The 27,860-nt window shown below is 41.9% G+C and overlaps 1 long non-coding RNA gene across 1 annotated transcript; it reads right to left on the bottom strand.

Annotated features, from left to right (window-relative positions):
* Positions 1-14,880: 14,880 nt before the first annotated feature.
* On the bottom strand, positions 14,881-27,572 carry LOC308306882. The gene is made up of 3 exons (XR_013963183.1): positions 27,529-27,572; positions 16,336-16,457; positions 14,881-15,102 (listed from the first exon to the last, which is right to left on the bottom strand). It is a non-coding gene; the product is annotated as an uncharacterized lncRNA (long non-coding RNA).
* Between the last annotated feature and the right edge of the window lie 288 nt (positions 27,573-27,860).

Below are 27,860 nucleotides of genomic sequence, written 5' to 3'. Positions count from 1 at the left end.
GTTGAATAAGCATCTGATCGTTTAGGTGGGAATGCGTTCTCTGTTTGGACATTATAGCTACGATAGGATAGCGTATATTTGGGACTGTCAGTCCAGTATTGTTAAGAAAAAAGATTATAGAAAAATAAAAACAATTCTCAAAATAATCTGAAGGGCCAGAAATAATTTCCAAGGGGCCAGTTTTGGCCCGCGGGCCGCCTATTGCCGACCCCCTAGCCTATGTCATAGGCTATAGAGCATCGCAGTTGAAGCCCCACCCCGTCCTCACTCTGGTGTCGGAAGCGTTTTCCGCATTCATTTCTTCCATAGACATTTCATAAAGTATTTATTTAAACGTTTTTAAGCCTTGGACAAAGCCACCTCGGCTGGAGAGGGATCATGTCAATATTCAAATTTTTTTGAATGCAAAGATTAATTAGAAAGCTGAAAAAAAGGTCAGGGTACAAGACTGTGTACATCATTATTTTCAAAATTGCGGAAACTACACTCCCAGAATGCATTGCGAATGTTGTTGTTGTTTCCTGAAATAAAGCCCTTAAATCACGCTCCGTTTAGTTATCCAGGCCAGCATATGTCCTGAAATGTAGTGATTGTAATCTCTGTGGACGCTCTTATCGTCATCCTTAACATAGTGCATCATATTTGTAAAAGAAAGACGATCGCTCACGGAGTTCTGCTGACGTGCAATAATCCGCCGGGAAGACAGGGGGCAGTAGCTACTTCCGCGGTAACCGCAAGATACATGAAAGAAGAAGAAGCTAGACCAATCACAGACGTCGATTTCACCGGATGTACATGTTTAGCAGTATGGGAAATGCAGTTCTTCTCCGTGTGATCTTGATTAAAACGTGTTTTTACTAAAACTAGAGTGATTGCATACATACTCGGGGGTTCTACAGGAGCATATAGAACCATTTTACAACCACCAGCCTAGTGGTAAGTGTACATTGAATTGCTACGACTTTGTGGCTGATAATGAAAAACGCTATGGTGAAAATGAATGGGTTGTTTACTTCCGACACCGCACTGCGATGCTCTATAATGACAGTCCCCCAGCGCGGACAGAGAGGGGGAGAGAGACACAGCTGCTGCGTGCTGGGAGAGAGATAGCCTAGCTGAGCTAGACATCCCAGCCATGTTAAAACAAGGTAGGGATGATAGGTAGATACTGCAGTTAGTTAGCTAGCTGCATTCAGTGCATTAGTATCTAGGCTGGTTATACCAGGCTAGGAGAGAGAAGCCGTGGGCGCCCCCCCCCCCTCCCGCGGACAGAGAGGGGGAGAGAGACACAGGGGGAGAGAGACATTTAGGCGTTCTCTGTTTGAAAGAGAGTGTCGACCCCCTAGACTGGGGGTCGACACTTCCCGAGTGACTTTTCTGCGATTGAGGGCGACTTGAAAAGAGGGCGACTTATCTGGCTACCGGAGTGAATATGCGGCAGGCAGCGCAGCTGTTACAATGAACAGCTGCAGCTGTTAGCATGAACAGCTGCTGTCAAGTCTTCTAGTTACATTCTTTGTGGAACGTAGTAGCCTACATAGTAGCTACTACTGTAGCATAGAATAAGATTGACAAATACAAAATAATAGATATAGTGACAGTCGTATACATTTCTGCCACCACAATATGTTCCGCTATGACAAAATAAACACCAATTCAGCTGGTGAAAGACTAGCCTGGTTAATAAAACAGACCGCACAACACCACCCCGTGGTGTACGAACTGAAGTGTGTGATAGAGGCTGGCACCGCCAGGGTAGTGAAAGACACCCGAGATAAGCAAATGGCGTACTCGGTCAAGCCTAGCTGGTCCATAGCGGTAGTGGAGTTCTCCCTAACGCTATGTTCCTCGGGAGCGTGTCGCTGTTACCGTCGCCTGGTTCAAAAATAACAAAAACTGTTTCACCCCTCATCAAACCAAAGGTATCAGTGGACAGTTGAAAGATTACTCTACTAGCCTCTATCAGAGTCCAGGGTGAAGAGCTATTCACTTCACCGCATTAAAGTTTCCTAGCTTTAGCTATCACCTAGGCTTTGTTATGTATTTTTAGGTGATAGAGGCTTTAGTGGACGCGGTCTGAGCCCCCCACCACACGCTTAAAATACATTTCTAGGGCGAAATGAAAAATAATCCACCGGATGGAGACTCCATCTCTTCGGGGTCCAACCTATGTTCCCCAGGTTCTAAATAGAAAAAGAAAAACACATTCACACAAACTAAACAATCCCAAAACAATGCGTGATATTTCATACCTTAGTCAGTGTGTGTGGGTTCTATGAAGCAGCGGCTTTTTCTCGTTCTCGGTTAAAAAACTCCTTCGTAACCAAAACCAACTTTATTCGTCGTTTCCAATCCAAGCAATGAGCACTAGACCACTATGCATACTACTACGTTTCAGCTTTTAAATTAACAACACTATACGGACTCTTCAGTTCAGTTTGGTGAAAAATCATCCGTGTCAGCTGTAGAACTGGCTTCAGTGGCTTGGTTCCTCCGAGTCCGCGTTGGAACTAAAGTCTGTTGTTTATCTGAGGTTAACCGTTAGCTTGACTCCAGACCATATAGGCTCCGCCCACCACGGTTATAGATACATAAAGCAGGGGTCTTGAAAAGGGGTCCTCAGAGTTACTACAGGGGGTCCTCCAATTAAATCTTCCAATCCTGTTTTAATAACAACTTTGTTTTAATAACAACTTGAACCCTAGTGCTAGTCTCCATATTCTGATAACTGTAGCAACTGTTGTGAGCAGATCTACAAGCTCACAATACCTCACTAGTGAGGCGGTGTGAGCTTGTAGATCGGCTATTTTCGGCAAAGAGGTTTGGTGTAGAGGGGAAAAAGAGCAGACTAAGTACATAGTAAAATGTCAAGTTTAGGCTATCAGGTAGGCTAATATAAATAAATATCTGAAAACACCAATTGGCATGAATCCAAAATACACTGATGATTGTGCTGTCAAATGATGAAACTATATAGGCCTATGGAATCTATGAAAAGGTTGTGGGGGTTGCTTCATCTCTCTCTCAACTAAGGTGTCCTTGGCCTGAAAACGTTGAAGACCCTGACATAAAGGGTATGTGTAAACCATTTGTAAACAAGCCGAAAGGCTTTCTAGGATCTCATTACCTTGTACCAGTGTCACAAAACTGTACTTTTTCTTATGTACCTTATTACATTCTAATACATCCTTCAACCAATACCCACTTTGTGGACTGCTTTTAAATCTGAGTCTTTATTTTTCTTAAACTATATGAGGAAAAAAAAAAAAAAAATTGTTCCAAAAGCTTCATACCCTGTATAAAATGACACAATGCCACATAGGCTCCTAGAAAAGCCCCCTCTAAGTATGGTAACCAGAATGAAGGTCACCGGGAAGCTATTATTCCTACCGTAGGAGACGCCGTTTGAAGGAGCGCTCGTTTTATGGTGCAATGTCACAGTTATTGCCGGCGGAGCGCCGCGCGAGTTACGAAGCCGTGGTGAATGCAATCGTTACATTTATGCCCAGGCCTGGGCAAGCCCACGATAAACGCATTCACACCCGCCCGCGCAGTCCAAGTGACCACAGCCGAGCGCTCCAGACCTCCGCTCCAGCCAATCACAAGCCGCGCCTTCTGATTTATGCAACCGCGTCTCCTATGGTAGGAATACTCGCCACCGGGAAACGGGGGGTGCGTTCGAAAATGTGCATCAGGTTTGTGGTCAGTGTAGTGAGTGCAGTGGTCGGTGACGTTGTAGAGTGCACTGACTGCACTCAGTGTTACTTATTTACGAACGACCAGTTAAGGGGCAGCGGTGTGCTTTTTCAGTCTGAACTCTGAACTGAAGGTAAACTATCTGAAAAGCAGCAGTTGCTAACGTAACGTTGCTGTTGAAAGGTAATTTAATTTATAACATTGGCCTTTCCTGCTGTTAGTTTACAGTCAGGTTGATGTGTGTAACAATAAACCCCAAAAGGACCTAACAAGCCGCAAATGGTGCATTTTGCGATCATTTCCTCCATTGTTCACAGCTGAGAAGTGCTCGAGACACCGCCATGAAAACCAACCAATCATAAGACCGCACTGATGCCTGATTATGTTTTCAGTTATTGTCCACGACATTGCAAGCGGCGCGAAGGCCAGCGGACCTTGGGCCAGGGCCGCGCGGCCGGCGGAGCGCCGCGCGAGTTACGAAGCCGTGGTGAATGCAATCGTTCTATTTATGCCCAGGCCGTAAGGCCTGGGCAAGCGCACGATAAACGCAATGATAATTGGGTTTTGGTGCACCTCGCGCGGTCCAACCCACTAAGCAATTTGGGGGTTAAAACACGTTCAAATGACGTCTTCGCCGTAACCGGGCGTCTAGCTAGATCCGGTCTGTGACGAGTTTAAATTTTAAAGTTTTTTCACCGGCTATACATCACTGTCATTTAAACGCCTTTAGCGGCCGCCGAAAGTAGTGAAAATGTAGTGAAAATGATGGCAGCCAGCAGGGTTTAAAATCACTATTCCTTGGTTCTGAGAGCCGTATGCTACCTGAACCATCGCAGCTGATCGTATTTGTAATGGATTCTTGCACTGTTATTATTTGACACAGGGAGTCGACGGGGTTCGAACTTGGGACCTTCTGACAATGAGACCTGCGCGCTACCGCTACACCACGGCAACACGTTGTAACTTACATGTGTCCAGCAGCTATTAGTAGTTATCGCCTCCCGCTGTTCGTTTTACGTCGGTGCATTTTGTTTGACAACACAAACTAACTTTATATTGATGGATAGCTATAAAACGATTTTATTTAATCATTATCGTATGCTGGGGGTGGGGATGTGGCTGCAGTCTTGTGTGTTTGTCTGTTGGTGTCAGAATTAATTATGTAACTCAGAGAATAGTATGCTGTCATGAGCAGTACCACGGCATTATGCCATTATTTATTACACTTTTAGAATTTTTCAAAGGTATTGCCCAGCACGTCGAGACGCCTAAAAGATGTGCAATGCTCAGTGGATGCAATTAAACTACAACTATTAAGGTAGAACCGGGATGAGATACTGTTAGCATCTGATAATGAACAACTTGATAAAAATGTATTTAAAAAAAAAGATGGTCTAACACACGTTTGTCCTAAACGGTGATCTATCGTTACATGGAAGCGTTCAGATGACGGCTACAACTCAACTAGACTATATAGTGAAATTGGCTCTTAAAATGACTTTAGTCCAATATTTGAAAACCAGGTGTGGATATTAAAGCTGTTTTTTTAATCAACAAGTATGGAATAATGGATTAAATGTAATCAGCTACAATCGGTCTATAGACAGACTGACGATAGACGGTTCAAATGAGGGCTAAACATAACCATTGGGCTAAATGACGGCTAGTGTTTAATGGGAAGTGACTACAACGGAGCGCTCCCTACGTCCGGTTCAGCCAATCACAAGCTTCAAAAATGAGTCCGGGGCGTGGTTATCCATCTTTCCCAGTGGGATCCATAATCACGCCGCACTGACGTTCTTTCCAGGGTCTAGCTTGCTACCTTTTTTATGCAGGGGGGTTACTTTTGCTAGTTTGAAGTCCTGGGGGACATGACCCTGTTCAATGGAAAGGTTAATTATGTGGGTAATGATTGGAGCAATGGTGGCGGCTGAATCTCTGAGAAATCTAGCTGGAATTTTATCAAGGCCAGTGGCCTTGTGTTGGCCTTGTGTTGTAGGTATAAGGTTCCCACTGAGCACAAAACCCATTCTAGACGTCTGGTTTAAATGCTTAGCCTTAATTTCAACTGGCTAGATTACGTCTTTATATAGACCGATTCTAGCCGACTGCATTTAATCCATTATTCCATACTTATTGATTAAAAAAAGAGCTTTAATTTGCACACCTGATTTTCAAATTGGACTAAAGTAATGTTTAAAGCTAAAGATCACTATATTGTCTAGTTTAGTTTTAGCCGTCATTTGACGTTTCCAGTTGAACGATATTTCAACGTTTGGATGAAAACGATGTTTAGACCATAACATATGTTTTACATTTTTATCAAGTTGTTCATTATGGATGCTAACAGTATAGCTTGAAATGATTAGATCTCCCGGTTCTACCTTAATAGTTGTAGTTTGCATCCACTGAGCAGTTTTCTGGCCATTGCACGTCTTTTAGCCGTCTAAAATCCTGGGCAGTCCTTTGAAAAATTCTAAAAGTGTAATAAATAACGGCATAATGCCGTGGTGCTGCTCATGACAGCATACTATTTCTTCTCTGTGAGTTACATAATTCATTCTGACAGCAACACACACAAACACATAGCTATCTCCCCAAACCACTGCCCCCACCATTATTCAATGAATATTGAATAATATATAATATAAAATCATTTTAATAGCTATTCATGAAGTTAGTTTGCTCTATCAACAAACAATAAATTGCACTAACCCGAAACGAACAGCGGGTGGCAATATGTCAACTACTAATAGTGCTGGAACACATCACAAATTCAAGCAGTGGTCCAGCGTAGCGCACAGGCTTCATTACCAGGAGTTCTCGAGTTTGAACCCTGTCGGCTCCCTGTGTCAAATAATAACAGCGGAAGAATGCATTACAAATTCGATCAGTTGCGGTGGTCCAGGTAGGGTACGGCTCTCAGAACCAAGAAATTGTGATTTTAAACCCTGCTGGCTGCCATCATTTTTCACTACTTTCGCCGCTGTAGCCGTTTAAAGTCTAGGTTTAAGTCTAGACGGTGAAAAAACGTTCACATTTAGACTCCCAGGAGACCACATTTAAACCAAACGTTAGGTTACGGCTAAGACGTAAAATGAACGTCATTTAACCCTCAAATTGCTGAAAGGGTTAGGTCTAACCGTTATACAGAGGTTACGTTTAGGAATACCAGGCAGAGACCGAATATACCCTTCCGCCAGATATGCGCCCGAGGCGAAAGGGATTTGGGGTGAACGGACTGGTATTCGAAATTAGATGGTTTGCCTGAGATCCAAACTAGTGAAAACAGCAGCACTACACACTTTCACTACCTGTACTTAAACATTTGTTTTCTAAATTATGGGTTTTCTTAATTTCTCTTTTCTTAATTTCTCTTTTATTTATTAATGAAATTACTTGAAAATCGTAGCTTTTGGGGAATGTTTTAATGTTTCAAAATGATCCAAAATGTAGGAAACCAGAAATTAAGGTATCCATAAAATGAAACAGTGCTATATAAGGGCATTGTAGTGACTATCTTGAACAAATATTTATCCACTCTGCTGGGCACAGGGAAACCTGTTTTTGGCATGTTAAATAACTGAATGTCCAAACTGAAACTGCTGTCGGGTGAGGTTCCCATTTATTATGTGTGTAACAAGAATCACTGCAAAGTGTTGATGCAATTAAAAGAGAAAGGTACAGTGTGGCCATACCATGCCATCCATCAACTGGCTTGTTCCACTGGTGTCCCTTAAACTAGCGACTGAAAGCATGAAGTATTTACGACAATGTTTAATATAAGGTAATAAAGGTGTAAAGTCCGGCCAAAAATCCATTCGCTTGAATAAAGTTATTGCTTCTGCAGCCAGCAGGGGGGAAATCATGGGGGGAAAAAGCAAAACTAGCAGCCATTCATAATGAACTGCCACTTCCTATGGCCTCAATTTAGAAACAGCATGGTAGCCCCTTGGTCTGCACTTTATTGCATGGATATTAGCCGCATGAACCCTAGATTCTAACATTCACCAGCAATAGCAGATAACCAAGCCCACACTGTGACGCGTTGGGAGCTTGTAGATTGCTATGTTTGGCAAATATATTTATTGTAGAGAGAAAATCGAAGGAGGCCAAGTATAGGCTAGTGCCCTGGGGGTATAGGGTTTAATATAATGAATATAATAAATATTATATACATTTTAATATTATGAATATAATCGCAAATATGCCTTTTCAAATCCTGAACTCTGGACAGACACTCATATTGTTGTTCTAGTACCTTCTTAGTTGCTCTAAACTTTCAACAACATTTTCCCTATTCTGTAGGAGTGCTTGTATTTGTCAGACGTTGAGTTTGATTACATCTTTGCAACAAACAGGCTCTTCCTCCTGAATGAGTCCACATGTGATACAACCTGTACAACTAAAGGGTCTTTTCTCCTATATGAATACGCATGTGGCTTTTCAGACTACTACTTTGCGCAAAGCGCTTGCTACAAACCGTACAACTAAAGGGCTTTTCCCCTGTGTGAATCCTCATGTGTTTTTTCAGACCACTCAATTGACTACAGCCTTTGCTACAAATTGTGCAACTAAAGGGCATTTCACCTGTATGAGTGATCATGTGTGATTTCAAACTGTTAGCACGAGGAAAGCTTTTACTACAAACTGTGCAACTAAAGCGCTTTTCGCCTGTATGAGTTATTAAGTGTGATTTAACATGGTCAGCACGAGCAAAGCTTTTACCACAAACTGTACAATAATAGGGCTTTTCCCCTGTATGAATCCTCATGTGACTTTTCAGACGACCCATTAGACCAAAGCTTTTGCCACATTCTGCACAATTAAAGGGCTTTTCCACTGGATGAGACTGCAAGTGTTGTTTCAGACTTCCATGATGAATAAAGCTTTTGCTACAAAATGTACAACTAAAGGGCTTTTCCCCTGTGTGAGTCCTCATGTGTTGTTTTAGAGTAGACCACTGACCAAAGCCTCTGCCACACTCTTCACATCTATAGGGCTTTTCCCCTGTATGAATCCTCATGTGTTTTTTCAAAGCAGCTGACTGACCAAAGCCAATACCACACTCTGAACAACTAAAGGGCCTTTGATTCCCTGTATGATTCAGCATGTGTGATTTCAGCTGTTCCTTACGTCTAAAGCTTTCACTACAAACCGCACAACTAAAGGGTTTTTCTCCTGTATGATTCAGCATGTGTAATTTCAGTTGTTCCTTACGACTAAAGCTTTTACTACAAACTGCACAACTAAAGGGTTTTTCTCCTGTATGAGTCTGCATGTGTGTTTTCAGACTTTGCTTACGCCTAAAGCCTCTGCTACAAACTGAACAACTAAAGGGCTTTTCCCCTGTATGAATCATCATGTGATGTTTCAGATGACCCTTTTGTCGAAAGACTTTGCAACATTCCGAACAACTAAAGCTTTTGGTCCCCGTGTGATCCCCAGGTAATTTCAGGTCCTGGCACAGCCCGTTGTTCAAAGACGACCTTTTTCCTTTTACATTTCGTGTTGCATGTGATTTCAGTGTGTCTACATCTGACTGACCTTCCCATGACTCCTCCCACTCATCACTGTATTCAGTGTCTGATTCAGAACAGTGTGAAGAGAGGAGTTGGTCATCACTAGCTGATTGTGATGTTCCACAGGCCTCTACATCAACTTGTGATTTAATTTGCTCAGTTGAGGTGCTGGCTTGAGGCTCTATGTCTCTGTTTTCATCATTTTCACTTTTTACTGCTAGTAATGTTAACCCATCAGCCTCCTCTGGTCTTTGGACTAGATCCTCCTGTTCTTCTTTCATCTGTGGAGGTATTGGTTCCTCCTCTTTACACAAAGGGAGCTGCAGGAAGTCTGTAAGGAGAAACAAGACAATAGACATAGTGATCTGGTGAAATGATTTGGTATACATACAATGGTAAATGGTGCATTTATAACACACTTTTACATAGATTGTGCATTACATTCACCCATTCACACACATTCATTCACCGATGGCAGAGGAAACCATACAAGCACCAACCTGCACATCGAGAGCTATTACGGGTTCAGAGTCTTGCTCAATGACATTTTGACACCAACTCTGAACCATGCGGTTGGTCATCGGGCCGCTTTACCCGACACTCTACCCCTGAGCCACTGCTGCCCCCATAAGATAGCTGTCATGAATATGCATGTTTGTTTGTGGACTGTTCCTGATGTTAACTGTCATAAAGAGCTATTATTCCATTTCCAATGTCCAAATCCTCTACTTCAAGTCACATAGTGATCAGTTGACACATTTGCTGTGCTTAGATCCAGGTTGACTGAAAGCTTTTGAAATAGTTGTTTTCACTCAGCTGACACATGAATCATGATCTGTGTGAAAACAACCCTTTCAACAACCTTAGACAAAAACAGGTCTGTAGTTGAGGAGGAATCAAAGTCAGATTTTTCAGCAGAATAATAATAATTTGCGGTATGATCGAGTTGTGCATCAAACAAAGGCAATCTACAAGCTCACCATGCATCCAAGTATTCTGAGCTTCTGCACAAGTTTATTCACATACCAGTGTTTAAATGGCAGGCTAATTCTAAATAAAGTATTGTAAAATGACATGTAACTGACGCTGAGTTTCCTTCATCCACGGGTGTGGCCAGAGAAGAGTGCTTCGGGGAGTACCTAATTGCTAGCCTCGTAAACCACCCACTTCCGGAAAACACATTGTCAATCTTCTGGGATCCTTCTGGATCCGTAAGTTGGTGGTTTACGAGGCCAGCACGATTTGGACGAAATGTCATATTGCTGTATTCACGCCAAATATTTCGATGTTGATACGATATACGATATTGCCATTCACATTTCTTATTCAAGTGCTATTGGGTTCCCAGAAAAACAAATACAGTACATCTAAGAAATTCCATAAATAAAGCAAGGAGTTGTGCGCTTGTACATCAAGCTGCCTTACGGTACAGGAACAGGAAATAGGCTTTGCCCATCCCTTTCCTCAAACACATTCATTATGGAATGATTTTTTTCTTAAAAAAAGAAAAAGGTAAAAGCTGCTTTTTTTTCTGGTGACGTCATCAACGTGTCAGGTGACCTTCCGTTTACCCAGAAAATAATTGGTGAGAAAATAAAGAACTCTCAAAAAAAAAAAGGAAAAAAAATCTATATATCTATTCCACACACACACACACACACACACACACACACACACACACACACACACACACACACACACACACACACACACACACACACACACAATGGGGAAATAAGTATTTGATACACTGCCGATTTAGCAGGTTTTCCCACTTCCAAAAAATGGAGGTCTGCAATTTTTATCGTATGTATACTTCAACTATGAGAGACAGAATCTAAAAAGAAATTCCAGGAAATCACATTGAATGATTTTTAAGTGGTCCCAGCTCTCTTCAGGTCATTGGCCAGGTCCTCCCGAGTAGTTCTGGTCTGATCCCTCATCTTTCTCATGATCATTGATACCCCACGAGGTGAGATCTTACATGGAGCCCCAGACAGAGGGAGCTTTATAGACTTCTTGAGCTTCTTCCATGCTCCAATAATTGTGCCTACAGTTGTTGCCTTCTCAAGCCGCTTGCCTATTGTCCTGTAGCCCATCCCAGCCTTGTGCAGGTCTACCATTTTTTCCCTGGGTCCTTAGACAGCTCTTTGGTCTTGCCATAGTGGAGAAGTTGGAGTCTGATTGATTGAGTGTCTGAACAGGGGTCTTTGATACAGGTATCAACGTAAAACGTGGGTCAATAGGATGGAATTAATACAGGTAATGAGTGTAGAATAGGAGGACTTCTTAAAAAATATTTGACAGTTCTGTGAGAGCCAGAATTCTTGCTGATTGGTAGGTATATCAAATACTTATTCAGTGATGTTAATAGGTTTTTAATGTAATGAGTCCCGGGACCCAAGAAGGGTCTTTCGGATGAGTCCCAGGGATATTTTATGGGTCCCACAAAAATTCAACGCGTCATGTCATTTTTGACAAAGTGCAGCATTCAACTTGAATTGGTTATTATATGGTTATTTACATTGTTTATCTTACAAAATACATACAAAAACGAATGAAACAATTAAACTATAATAGTACCTTGAGATGAAGAAGCACTAGGGATGGAGCTCGTTAATTTTTATTGATAATGAGCACCTTATCGATGTTGCTTATCGAGCCGGGCTTTTATCGAGCCCACTATTGAGCTTTTTTCTGTTATTTTGTGGAAAGACATGATGAGACACTAATATATATATATATATATAATTACAGTACTATTCATGAATTAATAATAATAGCCTACTGTAAAACTATACTATAAACTATAGGCTAACATTTCCATGTCTCTCCTTTTTTTTCTTTTCTTTTTTTTTACAGTAAATGCATATCTATTTTTTCCATTAAATACATTTGACCAGGGCCTTCAAATACAGTACTTTAACAGACAGAAGGCAAGTCAACCTTTTTATTTTTGGAAAATATTTGAAGAAACTAAATGTGTACCGTCTCTTTAACAGTGTAATTTATAATGCATAGTACGACGGTGTCACGCAACAAAAAAATACCCAATCAACAAGCTCAAACCGTGTCTGCTCGCACCGCGTTGTGATCTTGTACTGCTATTTTCGGTAGACTGAGAGAAGTCGCGCTGGCAACGCTACGGATTCATTCGCACGGAGCGATACATTATAACTCTATGGCAGTGATTTTGAGTGTCCCAAACGGATTATTATCGATGGAATCATTCATATTTTCAAGCACCACATACTTTGGGTGGAAGAGAACGGTTGTCGCGCTGCTTCAACAGCCCGCGTTGGAGTTGTTTCAACTCGTCTCAGACTAGCTCTGGTCCATAGCGTTAGTGGAGGAGAACTCCACTAACGCGTTCTCCTCCACTAACGCTATGGACCAGAGCTAGTCCCAGACATGCAAAGTTATTGATTGCACTTGGGTCTTATGTGATGCACTATGGACAAGTGCCTGGCTCCGTCTGCATTGTCGAAGTGTTCCCTCCCGAGCATGATGTAACAACCGTGCTGCATATAGCCCATTGTTTCACGCGTTCCACCGTTGTTCCGCGGCACGCATGCACTTCCAAAGCACACAACTATCGATGACGCATTGTACCTCCCGGCCCCCGGCCGCTATAGCAGCCCATGACGTGACGCTTACCCGATAACAGGCTCGACAAGCCAAACCCACGTTCGGTGGGGGAACCCTTCTTCTTAACACGCTGTGCCACTATGGTCAGAGAACGGCCCGGAACTAAGGCACCCATTGAATTCTGTGACCATGCGCGGCGCACAAAATAGCGTCGGTGGATTCCAAACACACACTGCCGTTAGTTCTATCGTCTGTTTTAAGACTTTCTACGCGGATTTCATTTGTGTTAACGTAGGGTACAGTAGCATGCCTTCACCCATGAACAATGGTGGCGTCTGGACTTTTTTCGCGACGTGGTAAATTATTTTAACGTGGACTCCAATGGAGGCGATGCGTCCGTGGGACCCCAGGACAATGACGTGAATGCGTCTCTAGGCAACGTGAATGCGTCAGAGACGCGGGACGCGCACGTAATGACGTCACTGCTTATTTCTTGCAATGAAATGCAAATGAATGATTTAAAAATCATACAATGTGATTTCCTGGAATTTCTTTTTAGATTCTGTCTCTCATAGTTGAAGTATTCACCATATTCCTGGCCCTCTCTATGGAGGCTGCCATTTTCTTTTACAGAGGGCGCTAAAGAGTTTTTCTCTGTGTGCTGTTTCAAAAACATCTTTTCACTTCCTCCCAAGTAAGGAAGTGACACAGAATTGTCTGTTGCCAGATTTTGCCAAAGAAATAAGCCCAACAGAAGCAACTAGGCTATACTACTTTACATTTACAATTGAAAATAGCATATCAGCAAGCTCACAATGTGTCAAATTGAGACACATTGTGAGCTTGTATATTTGCTATTTAAAAAATATTGAGGAAAAAAAAGAAATTTGAATATTTTGGAAACATTTTAACAACATAAATCTGTGTGGAGGTCCCTGGCACGACATATTTTCAGATGGGGGTCTGCGACTGGACAAATAATGTAATCTGGGGTCCTTGATATGAATTGATTTGGGAAAAGATTTGGGAACCACAGGTTTTAAAAATATTAGAAAGTAAGCCCAATAAGCAACTATAGCCTACTATTTTTTTAGAGACACACATTGCTTATTATAAGCAGACATGGTAACCCAGGCACATTCAGAGCCCAGAGCGCCAACTACTGACACTTTAATGCAAGGACAACAGGAAACTAAATGATGTTTTTCAGGCCAGCTTTTTCAGCTTCCGCCTCTTTCAGGATATGAACAGGAAGCCGGGGGCGGGGCCAGGAATAACGTGAATACATATGATAAAAATTGCAGACCTCTCCATTATTGTGGGAAAACCTGCTAAATCAGCAGTGTATCAAATACGTATTTCCCCCATTGTGTTTGTTTGTTTATATATATATATTATATATCTCTTAATATGTGTTTTGGTCTGAATGACTCCTTTAATATTAAAATAACTTCATAACTTCCTTCATTTAAGTTAAGAAATGAAAAGTCTGTGAAGAATGTATTTTCTCATCTTTTCGACAGTGGCCAAAAAGACTTTTTTTTCACAAAATAATTTAGGACATAAACTAAAGGATACACAAAATGAAGATAAATGATATACAGACAGACCCGGGTCCATGATAATAGAACCAGAACCGTTCCAGACACGATTGACCAATCACAGAGTCACAGACCTCTAAGGCAGGGGTCTCCAACGTTTTCAGGCCAGGGACCCCCTACCTTGTAGAGTGGGGCTACAACATATATTGTATATTTATGTATAAAATTGTGTTTCATGTGTATAAACATAGAATGTTATTGTGCATTCAATACTAACTATTAAAATTATAGATTCATGCTATTATTTTAAATATGCATGTAAGTGACCGTACCACTGCCATTTACAAACATACCTTATTACCTGAGAACCAATGTCAATACTACCAATCTTTTTTTCAACAATTTTGGGGACCCCCTGCAATATCCCCGCAGACCCCCTTGGGGTCGCGGACCCCCTGTTGAAGACCCCTGCTCTAAGGAGTAAGGACCTCGGGCATTGTCATGAATTTTCAGCTGGAGTAGACCTTTGAGTTGTGTTTTGAACATTTATATAAGTTTTGGTTTAACTTAGAACCATAGAAATGTCTCTGTGTGAAAAGCAATCAATGAAAATGTTGCTCTACACTTACTGAGCTCCGGGTGGTTTTCTGGTTCCTCTTTAATAGAAACGGTCCCGGGTTCCTGTTTAATAGGAACAGTCCTGGTTGGTGATGGAGAACTCATATTCAGCTTCACACTGGACTCCACAGACTGGTCTGGAATGAAGGAATGTATAGAATAAGGACATTAATAATAAGGACTTTAAGGAGTTTACATCCTTTAAAAGGAAGGTCCAAGGTACTGGACAGGCAAAAGGATTAGCCTATATTCAGCTCCAAACACAAAATGTTTATTTTTAGTTGTTGCTGTATAAAAGGTTGTGTCATTTTATCTTGCATTCATTCACATTAGATTACCGTAAATAACCAATTAGAAGCCCGGGCATTTATTTCGCAAAATCGATGTGGACCCCGGGTGCTTAAAAGAGGCCAGGCGGCTATTGGTAACAGGCTTTTATTTATTAGCACACAAGTCCTGCAGCTGGTGCTATTCTGACTGGACTCGCTGACGTGACCACTGAACAGCTCCACTATCCTGACATTAAACCATTATGGTATTGCATTATGATTAAGCCTTCTGCATTCCCCTTAATAATGGATTACTTCTTCAAAATGCAGACTGGATAAACATCACAGAGGCAGCAACAGTAGGTAATGAGTTATTCTGATCTAGCTGGTCTTTATTGGCCAGTCTTTCTCCATCATGATGTTTTGCCATTAAAGTACTCACGTAAACGTTGCATTGTAGCAACGTTTTAGACAGTAATGAATGATGCTCAGTGCGCAGAGAGCAGCAGACTCCTTTTCTTTTTTTCCTCTCTTTTTTTGGTGTCCTTTGGCAATGTGTCGTGTGCGTCATGGTAGCGCAGCACTGGGCTGGGCACCCTATACATTTGGCTTAGAAGTGTCTGTCCACAGGGCTGTGAGCTTGTAGATTTGCTGTTTTCGGCGCACTACCGTCATGCAACATATGACCGTAGCAACGCACAGCGGTGCGTTGCAACGTGCTGTGAGCTTGTAGATTTACTTTTTTCAGCGCACCACTGCCATGCAACATAAATTACCAGTTAAGTTAAATAAATAGCAAATAATACCAAACAACCAAACAAAGATAAAATAAATTGCAAATAATAGCCTGGGCTGTTACATAAAACCAAATCAGGATAATATTAATTGCAAATAACGGCCCAGGCGCTTAAACGAACCTGGCGCTTATTTGAGACAGGCTTTTATTGCACAAAATGGGGTCAGACCCCCGGCGGATATATGAGGGCCGGTGGCAGTTTGCCACCGGGCGATTAATTGGTTATTTACGGTAGGTTATTTTTTTTTTTATAAACTTAGCAAATAGGGTAATAAACAATTGGATGATTTGATTTTAACTCTTGCCTGGACATTGTTTCATTTGGGTATGTCTGTTCACCAAGACAATGGTTCCTCTGACAATGTTGAATAGCTTTTTGGAAGCCATCTCTCACTCTCTTGATAAGTAGACCTCTCCCTGTAGTGATCTGTGAAAAGCAACAGTAGAACAAGCTTTCAGTTATCATATAGCAACCTTACATACACACTAGTGTTCCTGAACAGCTGTTCATCCTGCTTAATGGGTAAAACATAGCCTGCCACTGGCAGGTTTAAACCTGATTAAAACACATCTATTGACAAATACGGGCTAATACAACGCACACAGGACAATATTATTTTCGAGGGGGAGGGGGAGGGTGTGTCAAGCAAGCGGTCCCCATGCAAAATGAGGAACTGTTTAAACAAACTTTTTAAATAGCTTGAACAATGTTGACACTGACGAGGCTTTTAAAATGTACCAGTTCACAATGGAAATAAAGTTGGAAGCAAGAGCTGTCTTCTGGTGGTTTTATTCAACAAGTAGATAAGTGTGTACACACGTTTGCTTTTCAGGCAGAACAAAGTGAATCGAACTATTTAACCAGTGATCATAAACCTGTCGGTCACCAGCCTATTCGCCTATAACTTATTCGCCTCAACACATTTGGTCCTTTCGTATGGCACTTTCGCCGTGGAGGAGAGTCTTTTCCCCGCCGTTGAAGAGCCATTTCGCCTAAATGTTCAAGGGTCCGTCTTTTTTACCCATTTTGCCTGGCTTAAAATGTTAAGTCGAGTGTCTTTAAATAGGCAACGACACGCGATGCAGCGCACTGGCTGGGCTGCCTGCCACATGTCTGTCTGTGTGTCAGACAGACAGACAGACAGGTAGACAGACAGACAGACAGACAGACAGACAGAATTTGGCACAGAGCAGAGGAGAGCGCACCAGAACCAGAAAGTTTATGCTTGCGCGGGGTTGATCTGCGCGCCACCCACCAGAACAATTTTGCTGCATATCCTCCTATATATTTTACAAACCTTCTTCACCATAAAGCAGTAGGCCTATGATATTGATAATCTTCCAAATCAAATGCTATGATGTATATCGGGACGTCATGACTCATTACCTATTTGCGCAGTGCACGTATCAATTAATTAATTATTATTTGGACGCACCTGATTCCAAAGCGCTAATCTGTATGTCTACGCTCAATTCTGCTGTCAGACTGTCCATGTTTGCATATTATCCCTTTGTCATTTAAATATTATAGTGATTGTGACAGTGGTGTTACTTACCTGTCAAAGGGTGACCATTACACACGGCTATGCACTCCATAGTAATCACATCAATACAGATAGTTATTGGAATCAGGTGTGTCCAAATAATTAATTGATACGTAGCCTACCATATGGGAATCATGCATTTCATATGGAAGAATGTGAAGCATTTGCATGGCTCTTATCTAACAGTTATGCCCTATGCAAGTGCAATGCATATTTTAACTGGGGACCCCCCACCCTGACAAGCACTAAGAGTTGAGGCATTACATTGTGTATAACATGGTTCTATTGTGAACATAGCAGATCTACATGCTCATAACACCTTGCAATGAGAGCATGTAGATCAGCTATTTTCACAATTTCTGCCTCTAATATTTGACAATTGGTGCGGTGATTCGATCAGAGATGACATGCGCTTGTTAATTTAAATGCATTCCTGCAGCTGTGTACGTAAATGTGCACAGCGTCCCTCACACAAAAGACACAGAGAGAGAGAGAGAGAGAGAGAGAGAGAGAGAGAGAGAGAGAGAGAGGGAGGGGGAGAGAGAGAGCGAGAGAGCGAGAGATGCAAACATGGACAGTCTGATAGCATAGGAGAAATGGCTCTTCAATGGCGGCGAATTGGCCAGACAGGGTGGGTGAAAACACTCTCCTCCCACCCATTTCAAATGCTATCAATCCATTCAAAGGGAATTTGTCATGTGTAATAAGAGCCTTGAATGGTGAGAGTAGCTGGCATACTGTCTACCCGGTAGGTGTTTGTCATTATTCTGTGGGTTGATAATGGCTTTTGCTATTTTATCCCGAAACTTAAGCTCAGTAGGTGTTTTGTCATCATTCTGTGGCCGAAAATGTCACGTTGTTTTAGCGCTGGTTCAAATCTGGGGAGGGGAGAAAAATTATAATAATGACATTATTTAAATGTACTTTTCTCCGTGGCAAATATATGATAAGGTTATATGAATATGGGCATTGTATGGCTCAACAGTTTAAAGTTTGTTACAGTTGCTATGGCAACCATAACAACGTGATTTTTTGTTTTGTTTATGTTTCTTTAAATTAATTCCCCTCCAATCCACAAAATGCAGCTTCTGGGTGATTCCCCCACGGGATAAATAAAGGAATCTATCAATCAATCAATCAATCAATCAAACAAGTTTATACAACACAGCTTTTTTTTTTTTTGTAATCTTTTTCGAACTTGTTAGAGTCTGTTTAGACACTTCTCTTAATGCATGAAGGAGCATGATAGTCTACTGGTTGAGATGCTTGACCTGCAATCCTTCTACTTTTCCGCAGGGCAGAGGTTCAATTCCCAGAAGGGGTTGTGAATGGAACATAATTATTTGAGCACATGGTTTCCACATTCGCTTTTTTTTGCTCAAAGGGGCTTTTCTAAATATATGTTATATAAATATTGGTCCATAATACGGTTTTATATAGGTTTTACACTAAACAACCACTCGGATATTCATGATTATTCTGTCCAAAGAAATCACAATTTACAATATTATCGCGATAATCCTATCCTAACATCCATTATCCTGGGGAGGAACATTAAACATGCTAATTTAATTGTTTTATTGGCTATATAGACTATTCTATATCATCCCTAGCCCATTGGTTCTCAAAGTGGGGTCCGGGGACCCCCAGGGGTCCTTCAGGGAGTTCCAGGGGATCCCCAGCTAAATGATAGTTAGGAACCAAATGGACCCTTATGGGTCTGTAACTCAGAGAGTGTAACTCAGCTAGCCTACACTCTCCGAGTTCAATTAATATTGATTTTACAATAATAAATGGGGTCATAGAGATTAAATGGGGGGTCCGTACCCTAATGGAAAGGCAAACTGGGGGTCCTTGAAATTAAAATGGTTGGGAAAATCGGCTGAAAAATCTTCTCTTGTGTGTGTCTCCGGCATATCTTTTCAAATGAGGGACGACGGGCCAATAAGTGTCAATTTGGGGGTTCTTGACATGAAATGGTTTGAGAACCACTCATGTACTGTACAGGTACATAAGATTAAAACCTATTTTGGTTTGGCTTCCTTCAAACAATGCAACAGCACCAGATTTGAACCAGCTTCCACATAGGGTCTCATTGCAGAAGGCCCCCCCTCAAATCCTGACCTAGAGTTTCATTTGCTTTTTTAAGATCGAAGGGGTCAAATCACGATTTCGGGGTCTAAAAAAATACCCTATTTCAACTGCGTAAGCTGAATTAAACATTTTCCCAGATAAAAGACACTTATTCTGACACGCTTTTTGACGCTGAATCCAATGAACCCGGTCTTGTCTCTCTACGACACTCCTAACTCTAAAGGTCAAGGAAAAAGGTCGCTTATGGCTCCAAAATGGGCCTTTTGGCCTTAAAATCAATAAAATATTCAAATAAAATCTGGCTGTTTCAGTCAGGACATGCCTTTCATATTTGAAGTATGCCCGATCCAATGGAATGGGTTTCGGGAATCTTCGACAATTTTAACCCTTTCCTATTGCGAAAAAGACACGAAATTTGCACGCCATGAACACGATTACACATTTTTTCGGATAAAGGACACTTATTCCGACTTACTTTTTGACGCCAAGTCCGTTGGTGCTGGTGCCGTTGTTTGAAAATATTTCGGTCCGTTTCTAACACTTCTAGAAGGGCTAGCTCTGGTTCTAGGGGTCGTAGAGACAAAAGGGTAACAGATTCTTGATCTGCTCACCGAGACGGACGCATTGATGTGTGTGTCATTTCTGAGCGACCCCTAGGGGGCTAACCCTAATTCCAACTAGGGGTACGTTTTACTCCGTACACGAATGTCGTAGAGAGATGATAGACACATCAGCGTGTTCGTATCGCAGAGACGAACAAGCCTATATAACTCTCCTCGCACACAAACACTCCTGTGAGTTGATTGGTAACTTTGGTTTGCTGGCCAAAGGGCTCTAAGGGGTATACACTCTATGACCCTTGTGAAATTGGAGATCCCAGGGATAAGAATGTCATAGAGGGACATATGAGATATCAAAATGTTCGTCTCGGAAAGCACTACAACATATCTCAAAACGGAGTTCTGATATCTTATCGTCTCTGAGTTATTAAGGCTAAAAGGCTAACCCTAGGCTAACTAGGGTTGGCTTTTATTCACGAACCAATGCATTTCATGGGCTCATCTTTTAGTATGTTTTAGAGCGCATTGAGACGCACGCTTTGATATGTGTTTCGTTTCGTTGCGACATTCGCTGTGCGACGCTAGGGTTAGCATTCTTTTAATTACTATAAAATCACAATAGGATATTCGCCTTACTAATTTCAACCTTAGGGCTAAAATTACGTGTAGTTTTGGATAAAAAATATATCGGAACACCTACTGACCTGGAACTGCCTGAAACACACCAGGAAGTGGCTATTTGAGGCACTTCCGGTTGTTATAAAGACATAAGACTGGTACCATTCAACTCTGCGTCCCAAAATTAGTCTAGGGAAGTGGTAAAATTCCAGGGTTACTTCCGGGAACTGCCTGAAACACACCAGGAAGTGGCTATTTGAGGGACTTCCTGTTGTCGTACAGACCTAAGTCTGGTACCATTCAACTCTGCGTCGCAAAATTAGTCTAGGGGAGTGGTAAAATTCCAGGGTTACTTCCGGGAACTGCCTGAAACACACCAGGAAGTGGCTATTTGAGGCACTTCTGGTTGTCGTACAGACGATGGTGCATCGAAATAAAACCTGCATATTCGGACTTCGCACATGTGATTTGGGGGGGGGTAGCCAGAATCCTGGAGCAGAATAATAAAATGGCGTCTCAAAAATGGCAATGCCTTTGCAAGCAAGCTTGTAGATCTGCTGTTTTCACAACATGTAGCCTATCTGTGGAACTGAGTCAATGTAATGCCGGGGACCCCCATAAGAGAAGATTTTTTCAGCCGATTTTCCCAACCATTTTAATTTCAAGGACCCCTAGTTTGCTTTTCCATTAGGCTACGGACCCCCCATTTAATCTCTATGACCCCATTTATTATTGTAAAATCAATATTAATTGAACTCGGAGAGTGTAGGCTAGCTGAGTTACACTCTCTGAGTTACAGACCCATAAGGGTCCATTTGGTTCCTAACTATCATTTAGCTGGGGATCCCCTGGAACTCCCTGAAGGACCCCTGGGGGTCCCCGGACCCCACTTTGAGAACCAATGGGCTAGGGATGATATAGAATAGTCTATATAGCCAATAAAACAATTAAATTAGCATGTTTAATTTTCCGCCCCAGGATAATGGATGTTAGGATAGGATTATCGCGATAATATTGTAAATTGTGATTTCTTTGGACAGAATAATCATGAATATCCGAGTGGTTGTTTAGTGTAAAACCTATATAAAACCGTATTATGGACCAATATTTATAACATATATTTAGAAAAGCCCCTTTGAGCAAAAAAAAGCGAATGTGGAAACCATGTGCTCAAATAATTATGTTCCATTCACAACCCCTTCTGGGAATTGAACCTCTGCCCTGCGGAAAAGTAGAAGGATTGCAGGTCAAGTGTCTCAACCAGTAGACTACCATGCTCCTTCATGTATTAAGAGAAGTGTCTAAAAAGATTCTAACAAGTTTGAAAAAGATTACAAAAAAAAAAAAGCTGTGTTGTATAAACTTGATTGATTGATTGATTGATTGATTGATTGATTGATTGATTGATAGATTCCTTTATTTATCCCGTGGGGGAATCACCCAGAAGCTGCATTTTGTGGATTGGAGGGGAATTAATTTAAAGAAACATAAACAAAAAGAAATCACGTTGTTATGGTTGCCATAGCAACTGTAACAAACTTTAAACTGTTGAGCCATACAATGCCCATATTCATATAACCTTATCATATATTTGCCACGGAGAAAAGTACATTTAAATAATGTCATTATTATAATTTTTCTCCCCTCCCCAGATTTGAACCAGCGCTAAAACAACGTGACATTTTCGGCCACAGAATGATGACAAAACACCTACTGAGCTTAAGTTTCGTTTTCAATAGCAGTAGCTGGGATAAAATAGCAAAAGCCATTATCAACACACAGAATAATGACAAACACCTACCGGGTAGACAGTATGCCAGCTACTCTCACCATTCAAGGCTCTTATTACACATGACAAATTCCCTTTGAATGGATTGATAGCATTTGAAGCCGGTGCTCCTCCACGGCGAAAGTGCCAGGCGAAAGGACCAAATGTGTTAAGGCGAATAAGTTATAGGCGAATATGCCTGACACCACACAAATGACCTACACATGAACTGAGGCAAGTGAGGATGAGCACAATGACGTTTTGTAAATGTACACACACACACACACACACACACACACACACACACACACACACACACACACACACACACACACACACACACACACACACACACACACACACACACACACACACACACTCTTAGTTTTCATAGGTTGTGGGGACATTACATAGACTTCCATTCATTTCCTGTGGCCTTACCCTAACCTCTAACCCTAAACCCTAACCGTTGTGGGGACCTACTATTGGTCCCCAAAATGTCTATTTCTCCAATTCTACTATACTTGTGGGGAGATTTGGTCCCCATAAAGTAATAAAAACCTGTCCACACACACACACACACACACACACACACACACACACACACACACACACACACACACACACACACACACACACACACACACACAGAATGCGCATAGTTTTCAGTTCATTGAATTATGTTAGTAGGCCTGTTATGTCTGGGAGTGCAAAACCAAACGAGGATTCGGTAATCAATGAGGGGCCCAATAAGAGAACCTCCAAGTGTCTTTCGAGATTTAATATTTATCAGCACCGAGGCCGGGGAAACCCTTCGCAAGACACTGATTTGTTGGTTGACTTTATTGATTACCTTGTAGTGTCTCTGCCTGAGTCGAGACTAGGAGAGCCATAGCTCTGGTCCGTCGCGTCTCCTCCCGGAGACGCTCTGACAGACCCGTCGGGAAATGGCTAGACTCGAGATTGTCGGCCCCTCCGAGCGCTCAACATCAGTCAAAATAAACAAAACTGTTTCACTACTCACCAGGGGCGGTAACATAGGGTACGCCTGGGAGCTCAAGCGTACAGCTATGAGAGCCGGGTCTTTTTGGACCGGACCGTATTTTTGTCTCTCTTTTTTCCCCCAAACGGCGCTATAGTCCCAACGTTCCCATTGACTTGCTGGAGGTCGCCGCGACCCCCTTACACATGCTAATTGCTTCTAATCTAATACACAAGTATGTCTGTGCTAAACATGTTCAACCGGTAATGTCTGTATCCTGATTACATGTAGCCTACTCAAGTAGCCTACTAGTACTGTAGACCTACTTTATTTTTCTTTATGGAGTAGGCTTATTTCCAAGTTTCAATAGCCTACTTTTACTTCTACTCCACTACATCTCAGAGGCAAATATTGTGGGCTACTTTTACTCCACTACAAATATCTGAAAACGGTTAATTACTTTGCAAATTCGATTATTATAAAGGCATAACCACTTCAGCCCTCAGCCCTACATTTGGGCTATTTGAAGATACAAGCTCACAATGCCATTTTGAGCGCCCGAATTCATTAGGGGCACATGTTTTAGTAGTTTTAGTAGTTTTAAGTTCAAACTTTAGCCAAATTGTAAAATAAATATAAGAAATAGGCAAACATTTTGAAAATAGCCGATCTACAAGCTCACAGCGCTCGAAAACATTGTATTGAGGACTCATAAAACTTTTCTGGGACCCATTTGAATGACCACCTGTGGGTCCCGGGACCCATTACATTGAAAACCTAGTAACATCACTGCATTTTGATTACCCAAAACGTCATTACTCCAGGAGGCCTTCATTTTGAACATGGACTTTTAACTGAGTATTTCTACTTTTACTTAAGTAAAACATGTGAGTATTTTTTTAATCACTGACGGCCTTTCAGATCGGTTGGCTCACTCTCATCAGTGCGATGCAGCAGCAGAGCAGTTCATTTATGAGTTCTAACTTTCACCATACAGTAAGCTTGAATTTTCCTTACTTTTAAAGTGATAGTTCACCTATTTTTGACATGAAGCTGTGTGAAATACTTACATACATTAAAATAGTGGTTACAAATATATTAATTGATTACCAGAGTCCCGTGGTCAGAGTTCTGGTCAGTTTTAGATGAATATAAAGTAGTTCCGGTGATTTGGCAGGGGCTCATGGCCCAATCATTAAAAATAGATGAATCCACAAAACTAGCTTCATTTGTATTGTTGACTTATTTCTACCAAATAGACCAACTTTCGTTCAACTTTGACCCCTCTGTCACATGGTACTATTTTTTGTGTCCAGTATCACTACGCCGTTGCAATGTATTTCCCCAAAACAAGGTGCTTTGCAGTCAGCTGATCAGAACGAAACCTCGCTCTATATGGTAGAAATAGGCCAACAATACAAATGACACTAGTTTTGTGGATTAATCTATTTTCAATGATTGGGCCACGCCAAATGGCCCCCACCCAATTCGAACTACTTAATATTCATTAGAAACTGACCAGAACTCTGACCACGGGACTCTGGTAATCAATTAATACATTTTTAACCACTGTTTTAATGGCAAGTATTTCACACAGCTTTATGTCAAAAATAGGTGAACTATCACTTCAATTTAAACTTAATTTATTTTCTCGAATATACCCTCATTTTCAATGATGCGAGATTGCAGAAAATAATAGGCCGGCTGGCCGAGCGGGCGGGAGGGGGGGGGGGGGGGGGGTCAAAAACGAGCACCCAGCTCAATATTGAAACTTCATCGCCCCTGCTACTCACCAAACCAAAGCTAATTTTGCGTTGTTGAAAATCTATTCTCCGCGGTGGTGAACCCCTCAGCACACCACCTACTCTGTAAAATACATTATTTTTGTCATGAAATAAAGTGCATCCAACTCGACCGGCGCTTATTTCCGGGTTGTGAACCATTGTATCTGCGGTGGCCGCTAGGTGGCTCGAGGTGTGTGCGTTTTATTTCATGACAAAAATAATGTATTTTACAGAGTAGGTGGGGTGCTGAGAGGTTTACCACCGCGGAGAATAGACTTTCAACAACGCAAAACTACCTTTGGTTTGGTGAGTAGTGTTACTTTCTGTTCATGGTCCGTCTCTACGAGAACATCATAGCTGGCTGTGGTGTTCTTTACTGAACGAACCTCTTGGTACCGGTACTCTGCTGTATTTTTCTCTTTTGTCTTATCACGGAAAGTACCATTCATGCCTGCTCAGTTGAAGAACAGCCAATGGAGTCCAGCCCGGGACTCCTCCCACGAACCAATCAGAAGTCTCTCCTCCCCTGCTGAAAACCCGTATAAAGACTCTTGTTACTTTCTGTTCATGGTCCGTCTCTACGAGAACATCATAGCTGGATGTGGTGTTCTTTACTGAACGAACCTCTTGGTACCGGTACTCTGCTGTATTTTTCTCTTTTGTCTTATCACGGAAAGTATTGCTTTTAGATCTTAGCATAGCCCATTTGTACAAACGGTATTTGATATAATAAAATTAACTGCTATTTTAACTAGAAGTTTCCTTGTTCTTAGTAATTGTTCTTTGGCACATTTATACTCATCTTTGTTCTACGCAATCCCGGACGAGCCCCCAGGCTGTTCTTCAACTGAGCAGGCATGATTTGGCCACATACTCAGAGGGGCAAGGCTGTCTGCCTCCGCCCCATCACCACGTGGTCTTCACTCCTCCTTCCCCCGCCCCTGGGCTGTGTCAGGAATCGTTGGGTTTCTCTTTACAGAGAACAGAGAAGTGATTCTCTTTACAGAGAACAGAGAAGTGGAGCGGTTCCAGACGGCTGAGGAGTTTACCGTTAGGGTGTGGGCACGAGTGTCTGCACTCACAAGCTGACTCATGCAAAACAACATTCACAGAGCATGCACTACTTTAACATTGTAACACGAGGTGAGCATGAACTGATCACGCTCTGGGTGCATGCTGGCGTACGTGTGAGGCAGAACTGTGCACGAGTGGATGAACTCTAGTACATGGAGTGTAACCTGACTGTGGGACAATACTGTAAAACATTGGCCTTTGGTACTTAGACATAATATAAAAATATAGATTTACTTAGATCAGATACTAGCAGACGTTTTGGTACAAAAGCATTTACAATGTTATCACATCATATCATCGCATGCTCTGTGAATGTTGTTTTGCATGAGTCAGCTTGTGAGTGCAGACACTCGTGCCCACACCCTAACGGTAAACTCCTCAGCCGTCTGGAACGCTCCACTTCTCTGTTCTCTGTTAAGAGAATCACTTCTCTGTTCTCTGTAAAGAGAAACCCAACGATTCCTGACACAGCCCAGGGGCGGGGGAAGGAGGAGTGAAGAGTAGTGAAGTAGTTTAGTTTATTTTGACTGATGTTGAGCGCTCGGAGGGGCCGACAATCTCGAGTCTAGCCATTTCCCGACGGGTCTGTCAGCGATGGACCAGAGCTAGGAGAGCCAAGTCATCCGCGAACAAAAACAGGTTGCAGTCACAAGCAGATGACATGTCGTTTTTACGTATATTAAGAACAACAGTGGTCCTAGTACCCTCTCAGAGTTACATACCCATAAGGTTCCATACTTCCATTATTTGTACACTCGGTCTCGGCCAGGAGGGCTAACGAATACTGGTCACTTCCAACTCGCCAAATCAAGTTGCTGTTGCTTGTTGGACATTTCGTTTTTAGGTGGTGCGAGGAACTCTCCAACAGGCCAGGGGTCTGGTGGTCCTCTCCCCAAAACCTCTTAACAGATATATATTTTCCTGTGTATGAATTTTGTGCATGTTTGATACTTTTATCAGGCTTGCTTTACTAGCATGGAGTACAATTTCAACCTTAAAATGCCAACTAATCCATGGATAGTTGTTAACTGTAACATAAAGCAGATGACTTTGAACCAACGTAAAATTACTTACAGCGAAATTCCTCTTCAGACGCGTCACCCGCCGCGAGTGGAGACCACTAGTCCGCTTTTAACCGCCTTTCACAAAATGTTTCTAACATGAACTATTACTGCACATCCTGTAACGTGACCTGAATACTGCGCGTGCACTGATTCTCCCATCGAGTTGCACAGCACTGGATTGTGGGTGATGTAGTTCCCCGATGTAGTTTCCCCGTGAGAATATAAACGCCCCCCATGATGACATCGTGAGTAAACGTTTACTTTTTATTATATATATTTTTTAATAACAAAATGAATTATAAAATCAAATATAAAAGTTAAAATACGTTTGTTTTTTCCCCA

This window comes from Nannobrachium achirus, assembly GCF_963921795.1.
Source record: "Nannobrachium achirus genome assembly, chromosome: 21".
Lineage (NCBI taxonomy): Eukaryota > Metazoa > Chordata > Actinopteri > Myctophiformes > Myctophidae > Nannobrachium > Nannobrachium achirus.
Note: the sequence above shows the minus strand (reverse complement) of the source record. Positions and strands in the feature narration are given on the sequence as shown.